At 44.5% G+C, this 18,909-nt stretch overlaps 1 long non-coding RNA gene across 1 annotated transcript; it reads right to left on the minus strand.

Annotated features, from left to right (window-relative positions):
* Positions 1–1,173: 1,173 nt before the first annotated feature.
* LOC116972797 lies at positions 1,174–18,476 on the minus strand. Its single transcript, XR_004411879.1, has 3 exons — positions 18,361–18,476; positions 14,525–14,527; positions 1,174–1,183 (listed from the first exon to the last, which is right to left on the minus strand). It is a non-coding gene; the product is annotated as an uncharacterized LOC116972797 (long non-coding RNA).
* Positions 18,477–18,909: the final 433 nt, after the last annotated feature.

Genomic DNA, 18,909 nt, shown 5'->3' on the forward strand with positions numbered 1-18,909 from the left:
GCGAAAGGAGAGGAAGTTACATACCGGGAGTGGGAACGAGTTAACGTTCGATGCCGATGATTGTTCCTCTGCTTTGGGGCATTATTGTTTTCAATTTCTTTCTAATACGAATTTATTCTCACGTCGCGTACGCGGCGGCGTTAAGTAAAGAAGAGTAAAATATTTATTTTGGAGAAACCGAAAACGTGGCGATTTATTTACGTTCTTGTGATGGTGGTGCGTCCTATTGGCCAGACAGCAAATGCAGCAATAGTTCACACCATCATTGGACATTGTAGAGTGCGAGAGGTATACGAACAGGAAACAATACTGAGATCGCATAGACATAGTGCAAGACCTATGTAGGTATCGTGAAGGAATCGGATTCGCCCGACATATTGACGGTTCCTGGATTTTTCCCCTCAAACCAGTCCACCGAGGAATTGCTCGCATTGATGCCTCGATGTTTTAATCAGGCGACTGGATTACTACAATATTGTGCTCATTTGGTTCAGTGCTGCCGGCCTGTGTCTCTTACACGTGCCTGAACCCAAATGCCCTGATACATCATTATAAATGTAATCTCACGATCCAGAGGCACAGAGCGGACATGACACAGCGTCGATACGTTTGATGACATATATGAATCAGTTTAGTTGTTAATTAAGGAATCATTCTGTAACTGCATTCATTGACTTCTGGTCAATGGTTACTGCACTCGTACCATGAGTCCGCGTCAGCGTAGTCAATGTTGCACAATCCGCTGGGACATTCTGATATGTTTTGATTTCATTCAAGGTTGTCCGCATCTGCAACAGTTCATTTTTACCTCAACATCTCACGGTTAATAAAGCTGCTGCTCCAGCGCGCCAGAGATGCGAATTCAAACGTGACCTCACGAGCAGTCTGTGTGCTCTTTCCGCCGTGAAGCCGTGGTATTCGTTTGCATGTTGCGATTGTACCCACATCACCAGGATGTGCGGGCTCGTTGGCGCCGTGGTCTAAGTCAGTGGGAGTTCGGTAAATCAGAGTTTCTATGGTACTTTATTCTCTTGATTAAGCCTAATCTGGTTGTTTAAATTGTCCAAACCTCCTGTTTACAATCTCCTTGTCGCTTCTCTGAATGTCAATTCGTCGATAAATTCATTGGTGAATTTCGGATAGGCAGGTGACCAATGTCCAAGCAAACAAATCAACGGCTGCACTGTCACGAACTCACAATTTGCAATCATAATCAATTGATGTCCGGATTAACCCGTTCAGGCTTCATTCAGGAGAATTGTTGAATGTGATCTGTTATTTATCAGGCGATAAGTACATGTATGTTTTGTTTCATTCTCTTCCAGTGAACGTCGTGGCGATCGTGATACTGTGCCGAGGAAAGTGCGGTCTATCCAAATGCATCACTCGTTACCTACTGGCCATGTCAACGGCGGACCTCTCCGTTATTATGTGCAATGTAATTTTGTATCGTGTGTCCGAAATTTATTGGCGGCAATCTTTCTTAAACAACACTCATGTGTGCAGATTCCTGCACTTCCTGGCTCCCGCGGCCGTAGACTGCTCAGTTTGGTTCACGGCCGCGTTTACATTTGATCGCTTTGTGGCCATTACCACGCAGCATCTAAAAACTAAATATTGTACCGAGAGAAACGCGATGTTGATTACAGTCACACTGAGCGTAGGCTTATCTTTAAAGAACATCCCCTGGGCATTCGCATATGTTCCATACCGCGTACTAAATGTGCAGGATCGAGGATGCATGATAGCATCACAATTCTACACCCGGACACCATGGATTGCATTTTCTTGGACTGAACAGTTGTTAACTCCAGTTTTCCCATTTTGTTTGATTTTGTTGTTCAACGCGCTCACTATCAGACGCGTTTTAGTGGCTAGCAAGGTCCGCAGGAATCTCCGGGATCTCGGTCATGGAGAGAAAGGAAATGACGAAGAGACGAGAAACCGCAGACGGTCCATCGTTTTACTATTTGCAATCTCCATGAGTTTTATCCTGCTCTGGTCCGCAACGGTCGCACATTTTGCTTACTTTCGAATTGTGAGCGCTTTCAATCGTAGGAGTTACATCGATCCCTCCCCAACATTTAAACAAATAGGGATAATGCTTCAGCTGCTGAGCTCCTGCACAAACACGGCCATTTACACCGTGACGCAAAGAAGGTTCAGGTTCGAGCTATTCCTAGCGCTCAAGTACCTCTGCAATCTCATGAAGAAATTAGTGAAATAGAGAGAAAGGCAGATGACACCAGACATTATTTTGTAACATAGGTCGTCATTTCACGCAAAGTGTAAATTTTGTTTTATAAAATACTGTTGGGCTGAATGCAAAAAATGCAGGCTGTTTCACAGAGAGAATAAATGTCTAAATAAATGAAATAAAAATGTTCACTGGCTACTTCATCTATGGTTCTGCATTGAGTTCGTCTTTTGAAACCTTGTTCTTCAGCTACCTGGCCCCGGATGAGAACTGCCGCGAACGATGGACAGGGCGTTGTTGATGGAATATCTTGTGTCCGCTGCGTTCCAGCGATACACGAACTTGTACTCCCATCGCATAGCTTCTCCCCCCTCCCCCCCACCCTCACATCAGTCTGAAGAAGACCCGAAACATTGCCTATTTCCTTCGCTCCATAGATGCTGCCTCACCTGCTGAGTTTCTCCAGCATTTTTGTCGAACTCCCATCGCACACTTTATTTTCATGTTAATTACGTTTTGCTCCAAGATATTTAGAGACCGTGGCGTTTTTTATTCGATCGAGTTTCCGCTTCTGCCATACATTGCTGTACCTTACAATCTCCCTTTCCGCCCTCGAGATTTTTAATAAATCGATTTCCGACGCCAACGTCAGCAATGATATCTCCTCAAGAGACGTCTCACGTTTTTATCTTATGTCGTATATTATTCCCTGTGTTATTTTTGCACCACAACGGACCTACTTTACCACCCGTAGATGTTAACGGCGAATATTTCCGCAGGGAAATCAATATTATTAAGTTTCAAAGAGCAAGTCTTTATTTGAAAATATGACGAGAAATGTATCCAGTGGCGATACTATCGTGATATGTTTGAGGATAAAGGGGGGAAGGTTAAATTGAGAGCTGATTACATTTCCTCTGTCGGTTATATTAGAAATGTTAAATCGGGGTCGGTTACGATTATGCTTCCATCGCGAGCACGATGATTGAAACATTGATGTGATTAGAATTTACATTCTCGTTGAACAGGTAACACACCACTTAGTTGATCGCATGCTGAGCATGGCGTTGGTAGCGCATGCCCGGAAATATGAAAATATAAGCCCTGATGGGGTCCGAGATGTCACGGACAATAGAGAATAGAATGATGGAGCACATGAATTTGATTTGCAAAGTTCTGATAGAGAGAGGCAGGCGAGATGCAGGGAGCATATTTCCGTGAGCCGCCGCATTTAGAACCAAAGGAGTGAGGCACTGGATTAGGGGACACTCTCCTGGAAACAAATGTAGAATAACGTTTTATTGAGGTGGGGGTTTTATCTATAACACGAACAAACCTGGAGACCCCAATGTGAAAATATTGACAGAATGTTGTATACATATCAAGACATAATAACCTGTGAAATATGTCGCTTCATCATCAGCGTATTATCGCACTAAGCAGTAGCAAACACTCTCACAGATATTGTCTTTTTCTCTCCTCTACCTCTGTAACATAGACTGTGGATGCCGGAGAGTCCACCACAAGGGAGTAAGAATAGTTTCGCATCGAAATCGGGTCACCCATGTTTCTTGTTCACTCGCTGCATTTACCAAGGTCGTGTTCAAAGAGACATGTCCATCAGACCACTGCCTGCGGAGTGAGTGTAGCACAGTGCGCTTCTGTGTTGCTGCATCGGTATCCAGTTGCAATATAATCAACAAGGATTTTCCCCGGACTGGAGAGTTTCAATTGTGACAGGCTGGATAGGTTGGGATTTATTTCTCTTTGGAGCGAACAAGACTATCAGCTCACCTGTAGAAATGAATAATATTATTACGAGATATTAGTATGATCATGGCGATGAACAATGAACAATGGAGGACCTGGCGTGGGGTGATCACTGAGTGGGGGGGGGGGGTGAACAATGGAGGACTCCGGAGAGTGGGAGGGGAAGAGGAGGGGAAAGAACAAAGGAGGAGCCGGCGAGTGTACATTGTATGTTTGTCGGCCCGGTTGTGGCGACTATTGCATACCCTGGGTGGGCAAGCAAGAAATTCACTATGCCTTGTCACATGGGACAACAAAGTAGCAAAGTTACAACATTTTGAGATTTAAAAAATCAAGTCTGCAATTTATCCCATCAGATAAAGCATAAAAAGAAGTTTAATATGACACCTAATTCACTTTTATATCTTCAATAAAAAAAAGTTATGGCCATTTTCATACTCGGAAATTAGCATCTTGTTCCCTATTGCTTTTCCATTGACAAGATAAAAGCTGTGATCGAGGAGAGTCAAAAGCCCATAACTTTCTTAAAAATTAAGAGAACTGAATGAAAGTTTCAGTTATTATAGATTGAAGCATTCTGAAACAAACATAAAACATCTTACTTGGATGACCTGAAATTAAAGCATATAATTAGTTAACTACCTAATTGTCGCTAATTACAAAACTGACCGTTGTGAAGGAAATAGTAATAAACACCCAGACTGCCTTGAAAATTCAAAAATGTGATATTCTCAAGATCAGAACTTTAATATTATTGTATTATATGTTGTAAGTCCGTAACAGATAGGTAAATAAATTACAATTTCTAGCAATAGACCAAGTCTTTATGGAGAAGATCTTTTGCTAGCTGGTAAATTGGCATATCATAAACAGTAGCATCATCATACTCCTCAGATTGTAACCAATAAGCAACTCTGTACAACTTGTTTTTCCTCAACTTTTCAATTTTGGAATTGTAAACTACAAATTTTTGCTCTTCAAACCACACATGACATGCCTTTCTGCCCACTACTTTCCCATTAACAATGTCCTGTAGATCCCATTTCTTAAGAAAATGATTTTTTTTAAATAGCCTAAGTATCCAAATAACAAACTAATCCCATTCACAATAGAATTCACAATATACCATGATTTTTAAATCTCACTGTCATGAATGTATATGTCATATGGAAGGAATTTAATGTTTAATTCCCATAAATTAATCTAGAAACAGCTACCCAAAATATAATCAAATTATTGTTTTTTGCACAATACATGTGACTCAAACTGTTGTGATACTTAGTTTAAAAATAATGACCATGGAGAGAGAGAATAACACTATATATAGACAATTAAGACGGCCTATCTCCAAAAATAATGGGCATTTTTAATCATCTTGCTTCTGGAACGCGATCGATTGGAACGTTGAATTTGCGGTGAATTTGAACGGCATATCGGCAGTAAAAACACTGCCGGTTCGTATGGGGCCCAAATCACATTTTCGCAACGTAAAATTAGATTAAAGCCATCCCAAGAAGCAAGATTATATGCAAAATAAACGGTTTACATTTTGTTTCGTCTCCTTCTTGCCGTCACGTTGTAGGCGTTGAGGGCGTTCGAAGTCGCTTTTTATTTAATACAAATATTAAATTGTCCAGCGATTAGCTTTTTAAATATAGCGGGAACGGGAGGCGGATCGGGTTTTCACCAGCAGCGTAGCAGCCCGAGGATGTCCGTCTCCGATAGGCAGTACAAAACGGCATTTTAATCGACCCCCCCCCCCCCTCCCCCTCAAAGGCGCCAAAGTCGCGCGCACGGCCAGTGGCAGAACCGCAGCGCCGCTGAAGGTGAGTATTGTAACATCGCTAAATAAAGCATCCCATTCCCTTCGAATGCATTGCAAATATGTACAGGTTCGTAAATTAATTGGTTTATGTAAATTTGACATTGTCCCTAGTGTGAAGGATAGTGTAAGTGTGCGAGGTGATCGCTGGGTACGTCATCGGTGGACCGAAGGGCCTGTTTCTACACTCTTTCTCCAAAGACTATGTGCAGAAGGATAATATTGGCACTGACTGATCTCGATCAGGTTGGTAGGGTAAGATTGATGAGATGTCACAGTGATCAGAGTTTGGGACCAGCTATTTGAACCACGCGGCTGATAGCTAGCGTCCTGTGCAGAAACAACGGAGGTGTTTGTATGTTGGTCGGGGGAAGGGTGTAGAGATGCTTCAGCGGCGCACATAAACTGAATGCGTGTTGATGGTTATTGGCGATGCAACATTGGATGAGAAATATGACGTCATTCATTGTGGTGCAAAAATAACACATTTAGATGATGAGAAATTTGGACGCGTTAGAGATCGATGGGGGAATTGATGTTCATGTCATTGAAATAACTCGCAACCGTGGTGAGCCGCATGTTCCATTGGCCTTTCTAATGTGAATCTTTGCCAACCGGGTAAAGATGTTTTACTGCCCTTTGTAATGGGTCTGATGAGACGTCTCGAGGAGAGGTGTAAATTGCGTTTTATTTTTAACCCAATGTCATACTGAGGATCGAAGGTAGACACAAAAATCTTCCAGTAATTCAGCGGGTCAGACAGCACCTCTGGAGAAAAGGAATATGTGACGTTTCGGGTCGAGTCCTTCTTCAGACTGGAGAGTCGGGTGAAATGGAAATGAGAGATACGGACGGTGGTGTATGGAGGTATAGATGCATGAACGAATGCAGCGACTACTGGAATGCCGCAAGGCTCAGTGCTGGGACCTCAGTTATTCACAATACATATTAACGATTTGGACGAGGGAATTAAATGTGACATCTCCAAATTTGCGGATGACACTCAGATGGATGGTAGTGTGAGATGCGAGGAAGATGCTATGAGCCTGCAGGGTGACGGATAGATTGGGTGAGCGGGCAGATGCATGGGAAATGCTGTATAATAGTGATAATATGATCTTTATTTCATGAGGAGTTGCTTGGTGATTACGTGAAGAAGCCCCGCCAGTCCGCATGCGCGTCATGCGCATCAAGCTTCAAAGCAGCGGTATGAAATCACAAGTAACAGTAATTGAAGTAACATAGTAAGATAAGAAACCTAGAACTACCAGATGACCTTTGTGAGAGAGGGTTGGGAGCGGAGGGCACGTAATCACCAACGTAACTCCTCATAAAATAAAGATCAAACTTCAAACTGGTAAGTTCTCGTTTAATCTTACTATTTTATTTCGGAATCACGTGAGTGATTCCGTGAAGATTTCAAAGCTCTGTGATTTCAAATCCCGGCGTCTCACTGCATCGATTGACTCAGGATGAGTGAATAATCAACAATGCATTAACCATGACATTGATTTAAATGTATTAATGGTTTATTTTAATAAAGAAAATCAATAGCAACCCCTCCATCTCAGGGGGAGGCTAAACTGAACTCAAAACTGAATGGGCAAATAGCCCTGGTTCGGCAATCGGCCTATTGTAGAATTTTTGAAAAATCAATTCACTTGACCATCCTGCGGCCGCGAGGATATAGTCGACGGGGACGTCCATTGCCCTGGCCGCTGACGTTGATGCCGCCCTGGCGGAAGGAGATTTAAAATTGTCAGTGTCAATACCCGCATAAAGCAGAACCTGCTTCAGCCACCTTGAATTGGTCTGAACCGACACTTTCTTATGCGTTTTTTTGTGGCTATTAAACAATGCTGATTCCACACCTCTTAGGGTTCTGGTGGCCTTGATATAATATAGCAAGTGTGACGTGAATAGCAAGTGTGACATAGACGTGAATCCGAAATGCCGAAAATATGATCTTAAACACTGTCAGATCTGGTCTGCTCTGCTTGACTAGTTCATAAATGTAAAACGTAACGGCATCTGCATCCACTTCCATTCTGTCTAGCCGCAGCTTCTGCAATGTCTGCACCTGTTACAGCACGCCAGCTGTGCACATTAGTGAATGGCCGGCTTATTCCTTGACCAGACCCGGACTCTGCAGGGTAGGGGTACTGCCGTCTGTAGGTGTACTGCCGCCGAACAATTTTGCTGACCACCGGTGGTTTAATCATAGAAACATAGAAACACAGAAAATAGGTGAAGGAGTAGGTCATTCGGCCCTTCGAGCCTGCACCGCCATTCGATATGATCATGGCTGATCATCCAACTCAGTATCCCATCCCTGCCTTGTCTCCATACCCCCTGATCCCTTTAGCCACAAGGGCCACATCTAACTCCCTCTTAAATATAGCCAATGAACTGGCCTCAACTATCTTCTGTGGCAGAGAATTCCACAGATTCACCACTCTCTGTGTAAAAAATCATTTTTTCATCTCGGTCCTAAAAGACTTCCCTCTTATCCTTAAACTGTGACCTCTAGTTCTGGACTTCCCCAAAATCGGGAATAATCTTCCTGCATCTAGCCTGTCCAACCCCTTAAGAACTTTGTAAGTTTCTATAAGTTCCCCCCTCAATCTTCTAAATTCTAGCGTGTACAAGCCGAGTCTATCCAGTTTTTCTTTATATGAAAGTCCTGCCATCCCAGGAATCAGTCTGGTGAACCTTCTCTGTACTCCCTCTATGGCAAGAATGTCTTTCCTCAGATTCGGAGACCAATACTGTACGCAATACTCCAGGTGTGGTCTCACCAAGACCCTGTACAACTGCTGTAGAACATCCCTGCTCTTATACTCAAATCCTTTTGCTATGAATGCTAACATACCATTTGCTTTCTTCACTGCCTGCTGCACCTGCATTCCTACTTGCAATGACTGGTGTACCATGACACCCAGGTCTCGTTGCATCTCCCCTTTTCCTAATCGGCCACCATTCAGATAATAATCTACTTTCATGTTTTTGCCACCAAAGTGGATAACCTCACATTTATCCACATTATACTGCATCCGCCATGCATTTTCCCACTCACCCAACCTATCCAAGTCACCTTTCGGCCTCCTAACATCCTCCTCACAGCTAACACTGCCCCCCAGCTTCGTGTCATCCGCAAACTGGAGATGTTGCATTCAATTCCCTCATCCAGATCATTCATATATATTGTAAATAGCTGGGGTCCCAGCACTGAGCCTTGCGGTACCCCACTAATCACTGCCTGCCATTCTGAAAAGAACCCGTTTACTCCTACTCTTTGCTTCCTGTCTGCCAGCCAGTTCTCTATCCACATCAATACTGAACCCCCAATACCGTGTGCTTTAAGTTTGCATACTAATCTCTTATATGGGACCTTGTCGAAAGCCTTCTGAAAGTCCAGATATAACACATCCACAGGTTCTCCCTTATTCACTCTACTAGTTACATCCTCGAAAAATTCTATAAGATTCGTCAGACATGATTTACCTTTCATAAATCCATGCTGACTTTGTCCAATGAATTCACCACTTTCCAAATGTGCTGCTATCCCATCTTTAATAACTGACTCTAGCAGTTTCCCCACCACCGATGTTAGACTAACTGGTCTGTAATTCCCCGTTTAATCTCTGTCTCCCTTTCTAAAATAGTGGGGTTAGATTAGCTACCCTCCAGTCCTCAGGAACTACTCCAGAATCTAAAGAGTTTTGAAAAATTATCACTAATGCATCCACTATTTCTGCGGCTACTTCCTTAAGTACTCTGGGATGCAATTTATCTGGCCCCGGGGATTTATCGGCCTTTAATCCATTCAATTTACCTAACACCACTTCCCGGCTAACCTGGATTTCATTCAGTTCCTTTATCTTATTTAACCCCCGGTCCCTTGCTATTTCCGGCAGATTATTTATGTCTTCCTTAGTGAAGACAGAACCAAAGTAGTTATGCAATTGGTCTGCCATGTCCTTGTTCCCCATGATCAATTCACCTGTTTCTGAGTGCAAGGGACCTACATTTGTTTTAACTAATCTTTTACGACGACAGATGGCGCAATGGGCTAAGTGTTCGGCTGGCGACCGGAAGGTAGCTGGTTCGAATCCCGCTTGGTGTGCATACTGTCGTTGTGTCCTTGGGCAAGACACTTCACCCACCTTTGCCTGTGTGTGAATGTGTGTGAGTGATTGGTGGTGGTCGGAGAGGCCGTAGGCGCAGATTAGCAGCCACGCTTTCATCAGGCAGCTGTGGCTACAGAAGTAGCTCACCACCACCGAGTGTGACTGAGGAATGTATGAATGATGCGATCTAAAGCGCCTTGAGTACTCTAGAAAGGCGCTATATAAATTCCATCCATTATTATTATTATTATTATTATTATTATTATTTTCCTCTTCACATAATCTATAAAAATTTTGCAGTCAATTTTTATTTTCCATGCCAGTTTTCTTTCATAATCTATTTTCCCTTTCCTAATTAAGCCTTTTGTCCTCCTCTGCTGGACTCTTAATTTCTCCCAGTCCTATGGTAGGCTGCTTTTTCTGGCTAATTTGTACGCTTCATCTTTTGTTTTGATTCTATCCCTGTTTTCCCTTGTTATCCACGGATGCACTACCTTCCCTGATTTATTCTTTTCCCAAACTGGGATGAACAATTGCTGTAGTTCATCCATGCAGTTTTTAAAAGCCCTACATTGCATATTCACCGTCAACCCTTTAAGAATCATTGGCCAGTCTATCTTGGCCAATTCACGTCTCATACCTTCAACGTCTCCTTTCTTTAAGTTCAGGACCCTTGTTTCTGAATTAACAATGTCACTCTCCATCCTAATTATTCCCACCGTTCTTCCCTCGTCGTCGAGTTCCTTCACTCTCTTCGCGAGGTCTTCCCCAAACAGCAAATTTGCGGCTGAATATTGCTGGGCTTACACAGCGCCGCAAAGTTTGGGTGGATGGTCGGGCGGATGGCACCTTTTCCTTAAACAATTAATTTCAAAATGTGCACTGCACATGAGGGCTAAGGCATCCTGCTGCGTCTCAGACAGGTGCCCCTCTTCCACCGATCTGGCGAACGCCGTAATGCCCGAGCCGAGCAACTTCAGGACCCGCTGAAGCTTCATTTCTTGGGCCCGGATGCCAATGCCCATATATCACATGATATATCACTTCATATCACATGATTTACCGCCGGTACTTTAAGTAGCACACAGTTAACCGGGGTCTCATATTTCTTAGCTGTTTCGTCCATAGTCAGCTCTTGCAGTTGATGTGAGACTATATAATTGATGGTTGTGGCCAAGTCATCCCGCAGCGGCTCCCCTGACTCCCTTGGGATTGAAAATCTTGCTGCCAGGCATGGAAATTCTGGCTGGTGCCCTTCATCCCTTGGGGTAAATTCCCCCACAGATTCGGCGTCAGAATAAAACTGACCCGTTACGCTCTCCTCCTCCAAGATGGAGCGATTGAGCAGCCCTATTTCAGGCGCTGCTGGCGCGGCCTCTCCTTCAGGCTGGCGCAGATACAATTCCTCCTCCCGGAATGTGCCCTGATGGAGCATCCTCTCCATAAAGAGCTCCATTTTTGATAACCGTGCAAACACGGTATCCATTTGCGGAGGGGAACCCTCCTGGCCCGACTCCCCCGAGACTATGGGCCGTGCAGACTTTCTAACGACCTTGCGTCCCACTGGCGCGGCGACGATGCTATGAGGCAACAAGTCTGCAGTCACTGACCTTCCCGCCGGCGACTGAATAGGTGAACTGCGCGGCCGTTCGCTACCCACACTCCCGCGGTTTTCCACAGCTTTTCCAAAGGCTCGCATCGCCTGCACCTTAGACGCTTTCTCCATGTTGAAAACTTGATCCTGAAAACAAGACTTACTCCAACCCAGAAAGCGACCTCCGACTAAGTTGTACACTTACCTGATGTTTTTAAACTTACCGCTGAAGGAGTGCTGCACCTCCCAACATATATGTGAGGTTATCCGCTTTAGTGGCAAGAACAGGAAGGCAGATTACTATCGTAATGGTGTCAGATTTGGAAAAGGGGAAGTGCAACGAGACCTGGGTGTGCTTATCCATCAGTCACTGAAAGTAAGCATGAGTGGTGCGTCGGTCACGAAACGAAAGAGAGGAGTCAGGTATTTCGAGAGGCACCTTTATTTATATTCTCCCCGGTTGTAGGGAAGTCCACGAGAGAAAGATGGCACCCAAACCCTTGCCTTTAAACCCTCTGGTTAAGGGCCGTATCTGGACTGGACCATTCCCGTGCCGAGGGGTTTGACAGTTAAGATGGCCCGACCCTTGGGAGACGCCACAACAACATGCAGGTACAGCAGGTAGTGAAGAAAGCTAATGGCATGTTGGCTTTAATTGCGAGAGAATTTGAGTGTAGGAGCAAGGAGATCTTACTGCAGTTGTACAGCGTGAGACCGCACCTGGAGTATTGTGTGCAATTTTGGTCTCCTAATTTGAGGAAGGACATTATTGCTATTGAGGGATTGCAAGGTAGGTTCATTACGGGATTGACATGTGATGAAAGAATTGGTCGACTGTGCTTGTATTCACTGGAATTTAGAATGGGAGGGGATCTTATAGATATCTTAAAGGATTGGATAAGCTAGATACAAGAAAAATTTTCCCGATGTTGCGGGGATCCAGAACCAGGGGTCACTGTTTATGGAGAACTGATCGCCCATTTAGGACTGAGGAAAAACATTTTCACCCAGAGAGTTGTGAATCTGTGGAATTCTCTGCCACAGATGGGTGGAGGCCAGTCCACTGGGTGTTTTCAAGAGAGACATAGATTTAGCTGTAAGGGCAAAATGAATCAAGGGATATGGGGAAACCCCAGGAACGGGGCAACGATTTTAGATTACAGCATCTAGACCCTTCTTCAGACTGATCCGTCCTGCTAGCTAGTCAGCTAGATGGCCAGATAGCTACATAGCTAGATAGCTAACCGAATAACGATGACAAGATAGCTATAGCCATATATCTGGATTGCTGGATAGCCACGTAGTTAATTTGCTAGACAACTAGATGGATAGCTGGTTAAATAGGTAGCGATTTGCACATAACTATACAACTAGATGGCTATGTGACTAGACGACTAGCTGGCTAGATGGCCAAATGGATAGATGGCTACCTTGCTTGGTATATAAATGGCTCGACGGCTAGACGTTAGAAGGCAAGATGGGTAGCTGGCTTACTCCAAGCAGACTAGCTGGCTAGTCGGCTAGCAGGCTAGATGTTGAGAAGGCTAGATGACTGCGTGGCCATGTAATCTGCTGAATAGCGAGATAGCTAGACAGCAAGCCGAATAACAAGATAGCTAGACAGATATCTGATTTGCTCCATAGCCATATAGTTAATTTGCTGAACAACCAGACAGACAGACAGACAGACAGACAGACAGACAGAAAGAGACAGACAGACAGACAGACAGACAGACAGACAGACAGACAGACAGACAGACAGACAGACAGACAGACAGACAGACAGACAGACAGACAGACAGACAGACAGACAGACAGACAGACAGACAGACAGACAGACAGATAGATAGTTCTCCCTCTGTAAAGGTTGAACAAGTTAGGTCTTTATTCTTTGTAGCGCAGAAGGTTAAGGGGGGACTTGATAGAGGTCTTTAAAATGATGAGAGGGATAGACAGAGTTGACGTGGATAAGCTTTTCCCACTGAGAGTAGGGAAGATTCAAACAAGGGGACATGACTTGAGAATTAAGGGACAGAAGTTTAGGGGTAACATGAGGGGAACTTCTTTACTCAGAGAGTGGTGGCTGTGTGGAATGAGCTTCCAGTGAAGGTGGTGGAGGCATGTTCGATTTTATCATTTAAAAATAAATTGGATAGTTATATGGACGGGAAAGGAATGGAGGGTTATGGTCTGAACGCAGGTATATGGGACTAGGGGAGAATACGTGTTCGGCACGGACTAGAAGGGTCGAGATGGCCTGTTTCCGTGCTGTAATTGTTATATGGAGATAGATAGATAGATAGATAGATAGATAGATAGATAGATAGATAGATAGATAGATAGATAGATAGATAGATAGATAGATAGATAGATAGATAGATAGATAGATAGATAGATAGATAGATAGATAGATAGATAGATAGATAGAATAGATAGGATAGATAGGATAGATAGGATAGATCTTCACACTTACGCCAAATCAAATGTGTAGCTTTGGCCACTGGCATGGGCTCCAGCTATGCCTGCTCTTTGTAGGGTACGTTGATTAATCTCCGTTCCAGGCGTACACTGTCTTTATCCCAGAACGACCTCCGTTACATCGACGACTGCGTCGGTGATACCTGCTGTGATACCCAGTGACCACTGTCCCATCTCCCTCTGGATGGTGGACGATTCTAAACACACCCGACGCTTGAGTGGACTTATCTTGCACTAAACGTTATTCCCTGTATCATATATCTGTACACTGTGGATGACTCAATCGAGATGGATTGAACGGACTGATGGCAAAGTGGATGTATATCCGCTGACTGGTCAGTACGCATCAACATTTTTTCACTGTACCTCGCTGCAAATGAGAAGAAACTAAACTTCCCTGAGAGCGAGGGATTGGGAGAAATACCAATCACTGCACAAATAACCTCGCAGAGATGGAGAGACGTAATACACTATTCAGTGGAAATACATTCCCCTGAGAAGGATAGAGAAACAGCGGTCAGTGTACAGATAACCAACTGAGAGAATGGGGCGGCTAGACGCAGGTCAGTTTACAGATATCTACAACTCCCCGCCCCCCCCCCCCCCCCCCCCCCCCCAACTCCCGGACATGACAGATAGAGCAGATTCGCCACTCACAGGAAGCGGGAGAATCTCCTTCATCTCTTCTCTACCACCACCCACGCACAAAGGAAACCTCCTTTCCCTTCAGAGATACGCGCCAGGGGGAATCCACCCCCATCCTGCCGCAGAAGGCTGTGGAGGCCAAGTCAGTGGATATGTTAAAGGCAGCGATAGATAACGTATTGATTAGTACGGGAGTCCGATGTTATGGTGTTATGGGGAGAATGTCGCTTTCTGGGTTGGAGTAAGTCTTGTTTTCTGGATCAAGTTTTCAACATGGAGAAAGCGTCTAAGGTGCAGGCGATGCGAGCCTTTGGAAAAGCTGTGGAAAACCGCGGGAGTGTGGGTAGCGAACGGCCGCGCAGTTCACCTATTCAGTCGCCGGCGGGAAGGTCAGTGACTCCAGACTTGTTGCCTCATAGCACCGACGCCACGCCAGTGGGGCGCAAGGTCGTTAGAAAGTCTGCACGACCCATAGTCTCGGGGGAGTCGGGCCAGGAAGGTTCCCCTCCGCAAATGGATATGTGATTGAATGCCGGACAAGGCTAGATGGGTCGAATGGCCTAATTCTGCTCCTATGAAATGATCTTATGACACACCAGGATATGTCCGATAACCCCGACACTAAGCACATCCCACGTACACAGAATCGTCTCTACATTACCAACCAGGGCAATATCCCCCACCACTCCCACACACACGAGTGGAATATCCTCCATCTCCTACACACACACACACACACACACACACACACACACACACACACGCTCACTCACACACACCAGGGGATTACCTTTACCTCCTCCTTCCCCATATATATAAGGATTATGTATTCCACCCCCCCCCCCCCGCCCCACATACACACCGCCGCTAACACATGCACACACCCCAAGTACTAGTGATAGAAACATAGAAACATAGAAATTAGGTGCAGGAGTAGGCCATTCGGCCCTTCGAGACTGCACCGCCATTCAATATGATCATGGCTGATCATCCAACTCAGTATCCTGTACCTGCCTTCTCTCCATACACCCTGATCCCCTTAGCCACAAGGGCCACATCAAACTCCCTCTTAAATATAGCCAATGAACTGGCCACGACTACCCTCTGTGGCAGTGAGTTCCAGAGATTCACCACTCTCTGTGTGAAAAAAGTTCTTCTCATCTCGGCTTTAAATGATTTCCCCCTTATCCTTAAGCTGTGACCCCTTGTCCTGGACTTCCCCAACATCGGGAGCAATCTTCCTGCATCTAGCCTGTCCAACCCCTTAAGAATTTTATAAGTTTCTATAAGATCCCCTCTCAATCTCCTAAATTATAGAGGGTATAAACCAAGCCTATCCAATCTTTCTTCATAAGACAGTCCTGACATCCCAGGAATCAGTCTGGTGAACCTTCTCTGCACTCCCTCTAGGGCAATAATGTCCTTCCTCAGATTTGGAGACCAAAACTGTACGCAATACTCCAGGTGTGGTCTCACCAAGACCCTGTACAACTGCAGTAGAACCTCCCTGCTCCTATACTCAAATCCTTTTGCTATGAAAGCTAACATACCATTCGCTTTCTTCACTGCCTGCTGCACCTGCATGCCTACTTTCAACGACTGGTGTACCATGACACCCAGGTCTCGCTGCATCTCCCCTTTTCCTAGTCGGTCACCATTTAGATAAAAGTCTGCTTTCCTGTTTTTGCCACCAAAATGGATAACCTCACATTTATCCACATTATACTGCATTTGCCAAACATTTGCCCACTCACCCAGCCTATCCAAGTCACCTTGCAGTCTCCTAGCATCCTCCTCACAGCTAACACTGCCCCCCAGCTTAGTGTCATCCGCAAACTTGGAGATATTGCCTTCAATTCCCTCATCCAGATCATTAATATATATTGTAAATAGCTAGGGTCCCAGCACTGAGCCTTGCGGTACCCCACTAGTCACTGCCCGCCATTGTGAAAAGGACCCGTTTACTCCTACTATTTGCTTCCTGTTTGCCAGCCAGTTCTCTATCCACATCAATACTGAACCCCCAATGCCGTGTGCTTTAAGTTTGTATACTAATCTCTTATGTGGGACCTTGTCGAAAGCCTTCTGGAAGTCCAGATACACCACATCCACTGGTTCTCCCCTATCCACGCTACTAGTTACATCCTCGAAAAATTCTATAAGATTCGTCAGACATGATTTACCTTTTGTAAATCCATGCTGACTTTGTCCAATGATTTCACCACTTTCCAAATGTGCTGCTATCCCATCTTTAATAACTGACTCTAGTAGTTTCCCCACTACCGATGTTAGACTAACTGGTCTGTAACTCCCCGTTTTCTCTCTCCCTCTCTTCTTAAAAAGTGGGGTTACGTTTGCTACCCGCCAATCCTCAGGAACTACTCCAGAATCTAAAGAGTTTTGAAAGATTATTACTAATGCATCCACTGTTTCTGGAGCTACTTCCTTAAGTACTCTGGGATGCAGCCTATCTGGCCCTGGGGATTTATCGGCCTTTAATCCATTCAATTTACCCAACACCACTTCCCGGCTAACCTGGATTTCACTCAATTCCTCCAACTCATTTGACCCGCGGTCCCCTGCTATTTCCGGCAGATTATTTATGTCTTCCTTAGTGAAGACGGAACCGAAGTAGTTATTCAATTCGTCCGCCATATCCTTGTTCCCCATGATCAACTCACCTGTTTCTGACTGCAAGGGACCTACATTTGTTTTAACTAATCTCTTTCTTTTCACATATCTATAAAAACTTTTGCAGTCAGTTTTTATGTTCCCTGCCTGTTTTCTTTCATAATCTATTTGTCCTTTCCTAATTAAGCCCTTTGTCCTCCTCTGCTGGTCTTTGAATTTCTCCCAGTCCTCCGGTATGCTGCTTTTTCTGGCTAATTTGTACGCATCGTCCTTCGCTTTGATACTATCCCTGATTTCCCTTGTTATCCACGGATGCACTACCTTCCCTGATTTATTCTTTTGCCAAACTGGGATGAACAATTTTTGTAGTTCATCCATGCAGTCTTTAAATGTCTTCCATTGCATATCCATGAGGAGTATTAACACAACTACAGAACCTAATGCCAAACAAAGCAGCGGGCCCAGATCAGTTGCCACCATGGTTTCTAAAGATGTTCACATCAAAAATAACACCCATACTCACAGATTTATTCCAGACCTCATTTGATTGTGGGTCACTACCACGACAGTGGAAGGAAGCAAACATCTGTGCAATATTTAAGAAGGGCAATAAGGCTGCGCCTGAGAATTACAGACCAGTTTCACTGCCCAGTGTTACATGTAAGATCTTTGAACACATCATACACTCTCACATCATAGACCATTTCGAAAAGAATAGGATGCTGGTGGACTCACAACATGGCTTCAGAGCAAAACGTTCAACAGAAACACAACTTATTGTCACTATTTGATGACATCACAAAGACTAAGGGGAAATCTATACATATGGCAATCCTGGACTTTTCAAAAGCGTTCGATAAAGTTCCTCATGAAAGGCTCCTAGGAAAACTGGATTACTATGGCATCAGAAATAGTCTACATAACTGGATTAGGGACTTTCTCACAAACCGGACACAGAGGGTGGCCTGTGAATGAAACATTTCTTCTGAAGAACAAGTACTGTCAGAAGTACGGCAAGGCACGGTTCTCGGACCACTGTTGTTCCTGACGTACATTAATGATCTACATGAACACATACATTGTAAAACAAGACTCTTCGCAGATGATTGTCTTGTATATACACCTGTCACTGATGTAGAGGATATGAACTCCTTACAAGAAAACCTCAAGTCCTTGGAATGATGGCAAAACACATGGAAGATGAGCTTCAATCCAACCAAATGCTCAATTATGATAATTTCAAATAAGAAGAAACCACCTACTCGAGACTTTATCTTCTGTGGACAAATACTTAATCGTACAAGTTCACAACCATACCTTGGAATTCATCTTGATAGCAAGCTTTCGTGGGGGGAACACATGGACAACACGGTCACTAAAGGCAACCGGACACTAAGATTCCTTAGACGAAACCTCTGCTTCTGCCCAAAGGAAGTGAAAACCACAGCATATACATCATTGGTTAGATCCTTACTGGAATATGCTTCATGCGCCTGGGATCCATACAAAAGTGGTCATATCAACAAACTAGAAGGGGTACAGAGGAAAGCAGCACGCTTTTGCATCGGGAACTACAATAGAGGTAGCAGTGTCACCCAGATGCTGTCCGACCTGGAGTGGGAAACGCTGGAAACAAGAAGGA

Source organism: Amblyraja radiata, chromosome 5, assembly GCF_010909765.2.
Source record: "Amblyraja radiata isolate CabotCenter1 chromosome 5, sAmbRad1.1.pri, whole genome shotgun sequence".
NCBI lineage: Eukaryota > Metazoa > Chordata > Chondrichthyes > Rajiformes > Rajidae > Amblyraja > Amblyraja radiata.